The 13,823-nt window shown below is 32.0% G+C and overlaps 1 protein-coding gene across 24 annotated transcripts in view; it reads right to left on the bottom strand.

Annotated features, from left to right (window-relative positions):
* Positions 1-13,823, bottom strand: part of SOX6 (SRY-box transcription factor 6) — a 585,747-nt gene that overhangs the window by 233,087 nt on the left and 338,837 nt on the right. The gene's annotated exons all lie outside the window — the stretch shown is intronic.

The following is a 13,823-nucleotide window of genomic DNA, read 5'->3' as shown; positions in this document are numbered from 1 at the left end:
TGGTTCATTTTAATTTTATTTTGGTTAGTGCAATACAAGTTTATAAGCAGAGTTCAGAAAATGTGTGCATTTTTTAAATGACCTAAATTCTCTGTAGTTTTCTTTTTCAATAGTTTAATGCAGACATTTGGATTGAAGGGGAATCACAAATAAACGGAATAATTGCATCAAATTTCCTCAGTGCATTAAATATGCACTCAGTGGTAATTACCAACAGTAGCAACACATTTAAAAATGTAGAGAATAATGTACAATTTATGCCTATTTCAAGGGTCTTATTCATGAAAACACCATTTGGATGAAAATACACACATTTTATTAAGTGGTTAGCCTTAGATTTTTTTTTTTTTAATTCAGACAAATGACTTAAATAGTAAGTGTGTGGGAGGTCTAGTAGTATGGGCCAGCTCTTAATGTGACATATATATCCCATAAGAATTTGGTCAAGAACTGACTCTACAGCAAAGAAATACCCATGGTATACCCTGGCACCTAGGATGCCAGAAGCAGAGCATTCCTGGGCCTATAAACAGCAATGAGATTATTACTATCCCATGTATTTTTTTTTCCAAGACTCCACTGTATATAAATGTTGTCACAAATGTATACTTTTAAACTTTTTACATTTATTCAAAAAAAAAAAAAAAGAAGACTGAAGTGAAATAAAGGCCTAGCCTACCTGAAAAATGTAAGCTAATTGTTAGTAAAGTGGTTATCATTTTTTGGTTAAGCCAACACTGGGGACATAGACTAGACTGTAAATTTGACATGGGTAATAACACTGATCTCTTGGAGTACTAGAACTTCCTCTCAACTTATACATATGTAATCAATTCCTATGAAATAATTTGTGCTACAAGAAGTACTAAATGGTTTCAGGCCCCTACGGGCAGCACATAGCTACTCTTATTCCCTATTCCTACTGGCAAACTACTATTTACAAAAGACTTATTCTGTTAGTCATTTTACAAACACTGACAATAATCCTGAAGTGCATGTATGTTTTTTTTCACTTTGAAGGTTAGAAAGATGAGAGTAAAATGTTAAATAAATTGTCCAATTTATACCATGATTCAAACCCACATCTGATCAACTCTACACCTCATGTTTAATATACCACAATTCCTATTCCAGGGAAGAATGCAACTTCTTTAAGCCAGTAACTTCATTCAGAGTCTTCATAGAATCTTTGAATTCTTAAATATAATGGATTTGCTTTGTAGTTATTACTAATAAATTGATTATTTAAGTATGTATGTATGTATGTATGTATGTATGTATTTTAAGGTTCTAGTCCAGTGGTTCTCAAAGTGTGGTTTATGAACACATTGGAGTCCCAAAGAACTCTCCAAGGTCTCCCTGAGGTCAATATTGTTTTCATAATAATAATAAGGCATTAGTTGCATGTTACAGTGCTGACATGTGCACTGACAATGCAAATGAAATAGTGGGTTAAAACACCTGGTCCCCTCCTTTAAACACCTGAATTAAAGGCACCTAACTCTACTAGTAGTCATTGTGTTCTTCACCATCACAGTTGTAGTAAAACAAAAAATTGTTTCAATTAAGAATTTCTTTGATGAAACAATTATATTAAATAATGACTTTAAAGTACACATATTTTTAAGTTCTTTTTTAAGTTTACTTATATATTTATTTATTTTTAAAGATTTCATTTATTTATTCATGAGAACACAGAGAGAGGCAGAGACACAAGCAGAGGGAGAAGCAGACTCCATGCAGGGAGCCCGATGCGGGACTCAGTCCTGGAACTCCAGGATCATGCCTTGGGCTGAAGGCAGGCGCTAAACTGCTGAGCCATCCAGGTGTCCCTATTTATCTATTTATTTAAGTAATCTCTACACCCAATGTGGGGCTTAAACTCACAACCCCAAAATCAAGAGTTGCATGCTCCTCCAAATGAGCCAACCAGGTGCCCCATAAGTGCACATATTTTTAATATTCTGTGTGATGAGGGGCACCTGGCTGGCTTAGTCAGTAGAGCATGCAACTCTTGATCTTGAGTTAGAAGACTCCTGATTATAGAGTTTTTTTAAAAGCTCTTAATATTCTGTGTGATGACCACTTATTATTATCTAAGTATACTAGTTGTCTCAATGAAAATCACTTGTGCTACTGTTTGAGTTGCAACTTGAAATTTTTCATAGCTTTTTGCATAGAAATCCAATTTTATTTAAAAGAACAAGACAAAATACCCTTATTTGTACTTTATTATTTAGAAAGTGAGCCTCTCACTTCAAAAAGTAACTGATAGGGTGACTGGGTGATGGGCACTGAGGTGGGGCACTTGATGGGATGAGCACTGGGTGTTATTCTACATGTTGGCAAATTGAACACCAATAAAAAATAAATTTATAAAAAAAGTAACTGATAGTGTTAGTTAAAATAATATAATTTGAACTTTCAAGGGAAAAATAGATTTTTGGAAAATTTCTGTCTACCATCATTAACATGACAGTTTTCAAATACTTAAAAAAATTTCTAATAAGATTAAGGGAAATATTGATGAATGTGATTTTTTGATACTATCTGATGGAATATGCCAACCTAAGGAAGAGATGCATAACTCAGTGAAACAATATAATCTAAAAGACCAGTGCATGCCAGTACAAAATCATGCATGGAACAAATGATTCAAAGTTCAAATTGGACCAATGGATTTTAATAACTTTTAATGTAAAAGTATTAAAAGTTCATTGATATGATTTGGAATCCTACATTGGACCTAACCTTTAAGAAACTACCACCTGTGAAATTTGATGTAGTATCAAAGAATATTCACAACTATCTGAAAAGGCTGCAAGACACTTTTCCCTTTGTCAACTACATAGCAATATTAGGATAGCTTTTCTTCATATACTTCAATCAAAACATATCAAATGGACTGAATGCAAAAGATATGGGAGAGTCTGGCTATCTTGTATTAAACCATACATTAAAGAGATTTGCAAAAAGGTAAAAGAATGCCATCCTTCTCATTAAATTACTTTTTTTTAGGAAATATAGTTATTCTTCATACAAGTACATTTTTATGTTAATATGTAGCAGACTTAATTTTACAACTTTTTAAAAGTTTTTTTTCTTAATTTATTAGTGAAAGAGAGAGAGAGGGAAAGAACATGAGTTGGGGGAAGGGGCAGAGTGGGAAACGGAGAAGCAGACCCCCCACTGAGGAGGGAGCCCAACTGTGGGTCTGGATCCCAGGATCATGACCTGAGCTGAAGGCAAATGCTCAACCACCTGAGCCACCCAGTCACCCCTTTATTTTATAACTTTTAAGTGAATTAAATATTTTTAATTTCTCAGGTTTAATTTCTAACGCAATTAAGTATTAATAGATATACCAAATAAGCAAAAGAATTTTAGAATTTTCCATACACTTTAAGACTTCTGAGATCAAAAAGTTTGAGGACTCAGTTTATCATTTCATCAGTAAATATTTATTATTTCAAGTGCTTTAACTCTGCCAAGTGTTGTTGCCTACCTATAATACTTGTGGATCCCTACTCTATACTATGTGAAATACTACACATTTTCTCTCTAATCTTCTCAACAAAATCTAAAGCCAGGTAAGCAGTATTATCCATATTCTCTTATACAAATAAAGAAAAAATCCTTTCATTTTCATTGAAGACTGCAGTCTTTTTTTAAAAAAAGTCTTTTGTATTGAAAAACTAATGCATATACATGGCTTTAAAAAAAAAACAAACTACAGTAAAAACTATACAGTACAAGCTTAACAATCAGCCTGTCTCATACTTTTTATTTTTTACTTCATAGTCAACCACTGTTAACAGTTTAATTATTAAATATCCTTCCAGCAGTTTTCTGTGTATATATAATTTTACACACAAGCTGGAGTGTATAAATACTCTCCTTGGCTTTATTTTGTCACTCTTGATAGCTCTAGACATGTTACCCTTATTAGGACAACCAATTATTCAGGTAATATGGAGATGCTATGCCAGAAGTCTCTGGATCAGTGACCCCATTTCTCCTACAACAATGCAGAGTCAGTCAGACTTAAATTTATGTCCTGTAAGGTATTTTCACTTGATAGTCAGCTTTGCTTATCTCTTCATTGAGATTAGAAGATGCTACTAAAAATGGGACTAAATTCACCATTCAAAATGTTGTGAAATCAGCATTCCAAGTTATAGAAGAAATTTCTTTCAATTTGCCCAAACACATTTCACTTCCAGATTCCTACTGTTTTTCCGTTACCCTGTCATCTCTCATTCTGCTATGAACCATACCCCAATCTACAGGTGTGTATTAAGGTATGTATTTGTGGTTGGATATTAAAGGCCATTTTCAATTCAGGGTTTGTACTCTAATACTGAAAAAAAAAATCGTTTGTATTCAATGAAATATGAGCTAGGTTGATAGAGAAAGGTTCCACCATAAGCCAAAGTCTAACACACATCATTAAAGCTTTAGTATGTTTTCACTAATTCCACACAGGAGGATTACAGATGTCCTGCTAGCTACCATTTCCTGGTAAGCAATCTGAATGGCTTCCAGGAAATTGCTAATGACCTTCATTTTACTTAAAATCTAGGCTGCAATTAGTAATAGTTTTGCTTCTCCATGCTGGTTATAATGTTTATTTTCATCACAGCAATCAGGAAGAAAAAAGTGAAATGTCTTGTTTTTGAATTATATCAAAATGTATTCTCTTTTATTTCGGTATGTCACCAAATAGACTAATACATATTTAATGTAATCATAATTGTGTAAAAATACTTTGGATCTTTTTTATTTCTAACCACTTTTGCCTCCTTTCCCACTCCAGACTGTAGTTATTGCTAAAATTAGCATTTTAGGATGGAATCAATAGAAATACTTTGTAATTGTTGACTATTTTTATATAGAACATTTATAAAACTGAAATTTTTAAACTAGATGATTTTAAAGTAAAGTTCTATGTTTTTAATTATAATATCTACCAAAAAAGTTTTAGATTTTTATTCAATGATTTTAAGACATGATGATGTGGTCAATGTGATAATAACAAAGAACAACTTTATCCAGGGTTATATTTATAACCAGAATTTGTTACTAAATTTCAGCATTTTCTTTTATGTAAACATTGATTTCACTAATTAGATCCAACTGATCTTTTCCCCAACATATCGATTTCTTTTAATCCCAACAGTTAACAGTGATTCTACTGTATCACAATACTTTAGGCCTTAATCATATAGTATTAATTTTTACCAGTAGCTTTTGTTTGGATTTTAATTAAGAAGACCTTGTGTCTCCAAACCCAAGAGGGGAGAGGTTTTAATTGCTTGTATGTATATCACACAGACTTCAAAAGAAGTAAAAGATGTTTATAACAGAGTACAAAGGAAAGCTTTGAAATGTTTACATTCATGCAAAGTATAATTTTAAAAACTATGGGTATTGCTGTTGTAACGCATATATCTATAAAACTAGCTGTGATATGTATTCACTACTAGTAAAAGGAGTTCATGGGTTCAGAAATAATAACTCACTATTGATTACAACACAACCAAAAGTCTATGTGAAATGAGATAAGCATGCTATTCTGGGGGAACATAAAATTTCCACCTTAGTAATTAACAGTTGAAAGTGGTAACTTTTCTTTTCTGGATATTGGGATCCCTACATGAAAAATAAAAGGTTTGATTTCATAATATGCAAAGGTTCTTCAGTTCTAATCTTTCAAGATTCTATGATTCTAGATATTAATCTGAAGTTCTATAATTATAAAGATTTATACAGAAAATAGTGACACTGTACCACATTATTCCATACAAACAGGAAAGTGAAGAAAATTACATGTGCTCCCAGTCCCTTTCACAAACTGGTCTCTAGAGCAATATAGCATTTGTCTTAGAAATAACAATTTAGGGGATTCCTGGGTGGCTCAGTGGTTTGGCGCCTGCCTTCAGCCCAGGGCATGATCCTGCAGTCCTGGGATTGAGTCCCACATCAGGCTCCCTGCATGGAGCCTGATTCTCCCTCTGCCTGTGTCTTTGCTTCTCTTTCTGTGTCTCTCATGAATAAATAAATAAAATCTTAAAAAAAAGAATTTAAAATTTTCAAACTACATGAAATCTATACATTGATAGATTATTGTTTCAACCTTTTTCCTATGAGGCAGCAAGAAACATTATGTATGTGAGCTTTGCTGACTTTATTAAAGTTGAAAAGTGGCAGATGATTCGCCTCTAAACACTTCCAGATTTTACTTAAATTCCCTCAGATGAAATTGCTTTAAGTTTATAAATGGAAATTCAAGAAAAATTCATTTATAAATGAATATGTAAAGCATACAGTCATAGCTCTTGAAAAACCACTTTGGTCCTTCTGCGACTACCTACAACCCAAAACACAAGTAACTGAATCACTCTCCCTAAAAAACAGAGTTTTCTGTGGAAAGGGCAACATATGGAATGAGTACAGAGTACTTAGATATGGTTTGGGCCCTTACTAGAAAAGTGAACAAACTAGAAAGAGCATTGGCATTTAAGATAGTAATTTGGGATGTGGAACATTGATTCTATGGGAATGCTGTTAGATCCATTCTGGCTCTTTGGTGATAACAGCATTGCTTACTGTTACTTCAAGAATAACCTATACTATTTGATCTTCAAAGATCTACCATGCACTGGAAACAAAAACAAAAACAAAAACAAAAACATGACTTTTGTGTTCCTGTGCTGTCTTCCAGAGATTTATGTTTGTAATCAAAACTAAAAATGAAACCAGGCTCTCATTGGCACACAGAGGCAATATTATAATAAATTCACATTTTTAATTCAGTATTTGCACCAACCACAACTGTACTATGCTTGTACTATTTGATGCAACACAGTTCCTAATTGTACATCTCTTACTAACAACCCTAATGAAGTAACAAGGAGTAATGCTTAAAACCTTGAATAGTAAAGTATGGCAAGAGCATTTGGGCTCTAGAGCAAACTTAGACATATTAGTTGAATAACTGTAATAAGCAATTGTTTCTCAATAGTGGCTTTGAAAAACAATGGGAATTATTTGTAGAACTTTCCACTTAAAAGCATTTTCCTAATCAACATTTTTCCGACCAGAAAGAGACTGGCACTTTTCTAAGCTGCTGCAGAGTGTACCTACAAGCACATCTACCTTAATCCCTAAATGTAAATATTGCAATGATTAATCATAAATGACCAAGGAAGGAAAACACTATTTTCCTTATTTGGTTCATATCACATAATTATTTTTTGTCTCTCATATCATCTGTGTGTTTGACAAACACAAGCACAAACAGTTTGTGCTAACTCAAACAACCAGCATTACTGTTTCTCTGGCACACTGCCCAGGGAGGCGCCTTCACACCAAGGAGATGCCAGCCACAGCATAGAGGGGCATGTGTGCAAAACAGGGAAGCTGGCTAAGATTCTCTTACATAAACCACAGAAGATTAGGCTTATCCGTGGAGGCAGAGGCTGATTCCCTAATGCTCTAGATTTCATTTGGTATTGTCACAATTGCATTTAGAAATGTTTCTTGACCATACCAGTCTGGGCATCCTCACTTCTTTGGTACAACTCAAACATACATACAAATGGGTTATGGACTCTATTAGTAATTCAGTTTTACCTTCTACCATATGATTCTCCCTCTCTCACATTCAAGTATAGACCAAGATAAAAGCTTCTATATAGAGAAACTGTATTACCTAGACCCCTTCCTGCTTTGCGATACTGCTTCACCTTTATAGAAAAGGGTAAAAGGGGAACTGTTTTGGGGTTGTATATTGTGGGAGAGAGGAACAACCCAGAGTCTATATTTCCCTTACCCCACTGCAGAAGTATAATATTCTGAGGAATTTGAGAATTAGTCTGTAATGCATTAAACAGAGGAGGCAGGACTCAAAACCTGCATCCACAACTCTTGACTGACCCCACACAAGCCACTTAATTTTTCTCAGTCTCATTTTACTCATATGTAAAATCAATATAATAATATTTTCCTCAATAGGCTATTATAAAAGGATCAAATAAAGTAATATAGATGTTTTAGTACCTTTTTTACTTTGTAAACAACAAAGCATCTTACAAAAATACTTATTAATTACTTCTTGACAGAAAATAATGTTTTGAAGATTAGTCTTATAACTAAGAAAATATAGTAAACACTGGTACTACTTTTGAGGAAGCCTTAGGAGGTCATGAAGATAACATTCCACCAGAGCAGGAATACCCTCTAATATCCTCTGTAACATCTCCATTTAAAATTTTCCACAGCACAATTTCCAGATGTTATTTTATTAATTCATCCATTCATTCAACAAATATTTCTTGAACACCTAGTATATCTGAGGTATTCTCTGTTAATGCAGTCTAACCATCTCATGTCAGATAGAGACATTCATTGTTCCTAAGTTCCTGGCACTGGCATTGAGAATAATTTCCCTATTTCCTAACCCCCTAAAACCCAAAACAAATCTTAATCTCTTCTCCTCAACAAAACTTCAACCAACCAACTTACAGTAGGTCAAACTTCCCTAGATCTTTAATTACCAGTCACATTAAATGCTCGAGACTTTTCACCATTGCAGCAACTTTTGACAAATTCTAATTTGAAAATAGATCCCTTGAAAATATGGCACCCCAATTAGGACACAATACTTCAGATACAACCAGACCAAAGCAAAATTCTAATCACTTTATATTTCATTTAAGTTCTTAATAATAGTTACTTAGGAATATTTGTGATGACATTAACCTGGTTTGAACATTGCTTTGAGATTACTGCTATTAAATTTATGCCATTTATAGCATTCTATTTTCAATTAATTCTGCTACTGGAAAGGAGCCTACTTATGAAAATATGGTGGTGGGTCAGGGATGGGATTTTCTTTTTAAAAATATTAGACAAGACCTAGATATAGACCCATTGAAAATCTATGATTCAGCATTTCTCAAACTTGAGCAATATTCCAACTCCTATTTAAAGGTTTCAAATATTGCTTTGCTTCATTTAGACAGTAAGATTCTAATTTTGAATCCACTTTTTAAAAATATGTTATTTATTTATTTGAGACAGAGAGTATGAGCAAGGGAAGGAACAGAGGAAGAAGAACAGACTCCATGCTGAGCGTGGAGCCCAAAGTGGGACTTGATCCCACAATCCCTAGGTCATGACCAGAGCTGAAATCAAGAGTCAAACACTGAACTGACAGCCACCCAGGTGCCCCAGCAGTCTGTTTTTTTTAAAGTAGACTCTAGGAAGATTATTACTGTATTGCTTCTAAATATGTGGTCATCTTAAACTCACTAGATTTAAGATTCATTTTTTAATACTGTTCTTAACCATCCTACTGCCAACACTTAAATTTCCATTGGGCACCTAACCACCATAGAATTTTTAAGTAGTAATAATAAAAGTTATGTTTCCTTCCTTCCTGAGCTGTATTCCACTCTTGAATACAAAAGATGTAAAGTTAAGAATAAATATAAGAGAAAATAATGACTATGAGAATTCTAAAAGCTCAAATTTATGGGATGCATAAAGCTACTTCTACAAATATATTCATGGCCAAAAGTACCTTTATTATTAAAGAAACAATATTTAAAATGAAGTATTCAGTTTAGGAACTTAGAGGGTATCAGAAACAAACAAAAAGAAAAAGGATAAGGAAAAAGCTAAGGAGAGATAATATAGGTAAAACCAAGATGAAGTAGTTGGCATTCTGAAAAGCAGTAGAATTGAGAAATAAATCTAAAAACTGGATACTTACTAGGGTGTTGGGAGGAAAGATAAATAGAAAAACTACTGGCAAGTAAAATTGAGGGGCAAAAGGGACAGAACACAAATATGCAAAATTTAAAATGGAGTACAAAACAGCAAATAAAAACTTAAAATAAGTAATCTTGCATTTTATACCAAAACTAATGTATTTGAAAGTCTCAGTGAAACTTACAATTTTCTAGGAAATTTTTTTCCTGGAAAAACTGACTTAAAGAGAAATAGAAAATGTAGAAAAAAAACAATTATTTCCAAAGAAAACTCTAGTCCTAGATGTTTTATAAGCATATTCTTTCAGAATTTCAAGGAATAAGAAATTCTCATGCTATCTAGTCAATACATAGCCTAAAAAAGGAGGGAAAGCTTTCTAGTTCAACCACAAACTCTGGTATTAAAAATTAACAAAGATAGTACAAATAAAGAAAAACACAAACTAATCTCCTTTATGATTACAGATGCAAAAATAACAACTGTAATATGAGCAAATTAAATTATTCAGTACATTAAAATAAGACTACACCATGACTAATCAGGGTTTATTTCATCAGTAAATTTGTAAAACAAAAATCAATAAGATATGCCATAAAATAAAATGGAATTTCTCATAGAAATTCCTAATAATCTATGACTAGAATGTTTTTTTACTAACAAAGAATATCTTAAATATCTTAATACCTGGTGGTGAAATATTAAAAACAATTCAATAAATTAAAAACTGCACAAAATACTTGCCATCATGTGTATTACTTATTATCATTCTTGATATTCTAGGCAGTGTAATATGAGAAGGGATAAAAAAGGGACATATAACTTCCATAAAAGAGAAAACATATCAGCTGAAATATGACTAGAGCTAGTAAGTTCAAGAAAGAGGAAAGTTAAAAGTGAACCAGCAAAATTCACTAGCATTCCTAAATGTGGTAACAAAAGGGAAACAGAATGGAGAATATCACATCCACAAGAGCAAGCAAAAATATTAAACATTATAGAGAAAACATCAAAAGAAACATGCAGAATCTATATTTAAAAAACAAATTGTTGCGTGACATAAAAGGATAAATGATTTTAAATAAAAAGATTCAAAATTATAAAGATGTCACTTGACCCTATAATTTCACATACATATAATATAACCTTTCAAAAAAGTTTTTTGAGATTTTAATTAATATTTAAAGTAAGCCTAATATAAACTTTAAAGAAGCATGCAGACACCTTAAAGAAAATTATTAATGTGATCTTGCAATATTTACTTTTCAAAGATACTATAAAGCTATAGTGATTAATATAGCACAATATTAATAAAAGTTTAGATAGATCAATAGGCTCGAACTAAAAACTGAGAAATGGTTTCAAATATGCAATCAGTATGATAAAAGATGTTTTATCAAGTTAGAAGAGATAAGATGGGTTATTTAATAAATGATACAGTTATTTGGTTAACAGTTTAAGAAAAAAAATTAAGTTGTATTTCTAGTTGAAATTATACATCAAAATGTATTCAAGAGGAATTAAAGAGTTAAATGAATAAAACTATAGTAAAAAATTTGGAATAAAATATAATAGAGTGGGAGAAGCTTTTCTAAACAAACCCCGAACATGAAAGAGCACTAAAAGGGAGAGAAAGATTTGACAGTAAAAACAGTAAAATAAAAGAAAATGATAAAATGTAACATGTATGACAGATAAAGATTAATACCATTAAAATATACACTGAGAGTATCACCAAACCATAAGAACTAGACAAATCCTTTAAAGGAAAAATGGACAAACAACATAAATAGTCAATTCTCAAAGGAAGAGACATTTAATGCAAATTAATTTATGTCAAATGCTTCATTCTCAGTAATAATTAAAGAAGTTAAAATTAAATCCGCAGTAGTGTATCACTTTCCCCTATCAAAACTGGCAAGAAATTTTTAAAGAAATAATACTTGTCATTGAGGGCAAGAGAATACTTGCAGATACTGTTGGTGAGAGCAGAACACTATACCCTTTCTGCAGGGGCAGTTTGGCAGTATGAATCAAGAATTTTTTTAAAAAAGAACACATGCTTTGACAGGAGTCTCACTTTTTAGGAAAATATCCTAAGAAAATAACCACTAATTAATACTAAAAATTATTAAAAAGTTATGCATATTCAAATTTTTCTTTATAAAGACAAATAATAAAAAACTATTTAAATGTTGAATAAAAGTCTCAATTATGAGAACTTCACTTTGTTCAATACTTTCTGTAAATAAAAATAGCATTTAGGATGACTTAATCACAGAGAAATTCATAATATATCAAGTCAGAAGAACAGATTATAAAAGGATGATTCTGATTTTAAGGAAAAAAATTAACAATTATGTAGAGTAAGTTAAAATGAAAAATTTAGTAAGAATCTTATCTCCTATGCTCATGCATTAATTAAAATGGAAAAGGGCAAAAAAATACAGTTAAAATTCATTAATTAATTATTTTATTTTGTATTTCTATATTTTTATAATAAATATGTAATGAGGGAATTTGTTGTGAACTCATTCATAACATATTTTGTAATGAGAGAAAAATAATAAGAGGTACTAAAAATGCAATAGTGCTGGAGATATAAAATACTGATAACCCACAATAGTATGTATTTCTTGCAAATAGTATTTAAATCACTTTAGAATTTCTGAATAATTGTAACTAAGTTAGGTGGATAATAACTGGCCTGATCTCATCTACATGAAAAATGCATGTTGAGTTTTAGCAGTAGTTGAAACAAGCTATCTGAATATAATTTAAACTACATTTTTTTCAGTTCTTATTATATTATTGGTATGTCTTCTGTGTAACAGTTATGGTGACACAAAGGTCTAGGATGTAAAAAGAAACAATTATATAGAGTAAATCACAATGAAAAATTTAGTAAAAATCCAAAAGAAAAGAAAAACTTAGTAAAAATCCTTATCTCCTATGCTCATAAAACTGAGAGTAGCACACAAATGAAAGTTCACATATCACATATAGAATCCAGAAAAAAAGTTAAAGAATTTGAAAAACCTAATTTTGCATGTGTTTTTGCTTTCAAGATTTAGTTGACTATCTAAGGCTAGTACAGTTTTTGCATTGTAAATTCATAATCAAAATGAAAAGTAAAGAAATATGGAAAGGGAGTTGAGAAGGAGAAGATAACCCAAAGCATAAAAAGTTGATGCTGAATCATAACATAATAAAATGTTAGCTTCCACATTACTAAGAAAAAGCAAGACCCCCATCATTCATGCTGGCAAAAGCTTGCCTTTGCATAAACCATTTCTGTTCTCACTGTTGTAAAACCAATGACTTTGGAAAGGATAGAAAACACAGAATGACGTGCAAAGTAGCACACAACATGTTATTGCAGCTGGATAGAGAATATGTCACTAATGACTTTCTTTCTACCCGCCAGTTATAAGTTAAGTTTTTCCCCCCAAAATAGCAAATGGCCTTTATGAGTACAGAACAGAAGCCATGAAATGCAAAATAATATCCAATTTCCACATAATTTTAATACTGTATTAGTTAATGGAATAAATTATTAATTACTCCCTGGAAAAGAAAGGACTTCCTTTTGTCTTCATTTGAATTGACACAACATTCCTGAACACTAGGCAATTTTCTGTAATAAATTAAAAATAACATTTTCACCGGATAGATATTGCCAGATGTTTATCTTAAATGAGATGTAATCCATGACCAATAGGAAGATTCATCTGAAGTTGTTTGATAACTCAGAAAACTAATCTAAGTTCCCAAATTGTTAAAGCAAATCGGAGTGATGCCTCTTTGTTGATGAAACAACCAACAGAATTAATTAATGGCCATTGATTCTATTCATGATACCCAAACCAGTAAAACAGTACTTTAGCTCCACAAAAGCATCAACAAGAGAAAGTGGGGGAAGAAGAATAACTTCCTGACTGATAGGGAAACTTAATTTTGTAATGGTTCTTAACTTGACTCGAAATAATAACATCAATCACACATCTTCAGGACTAAAGGTGCTCATCCTCATCAGGGTCAGAGGTCAT

The sequence above is a fragment of the Vulpes lagopus genome, chromosome 15, assembly GCF_018345385.1.
Source record: "Vulpes lagopus strain Blue_001 chromosome 15, ASM1834538v1, whole genome shotgun sequence".
NCBI lineage: Eukaryota > Metazoa > Chordata > Mammalia > Carnivora > Canidae > Vulpes > Vulpes lagopus.
This window is presented reverse-complemented; position numbering and strand designations above follow the sequence as displayed.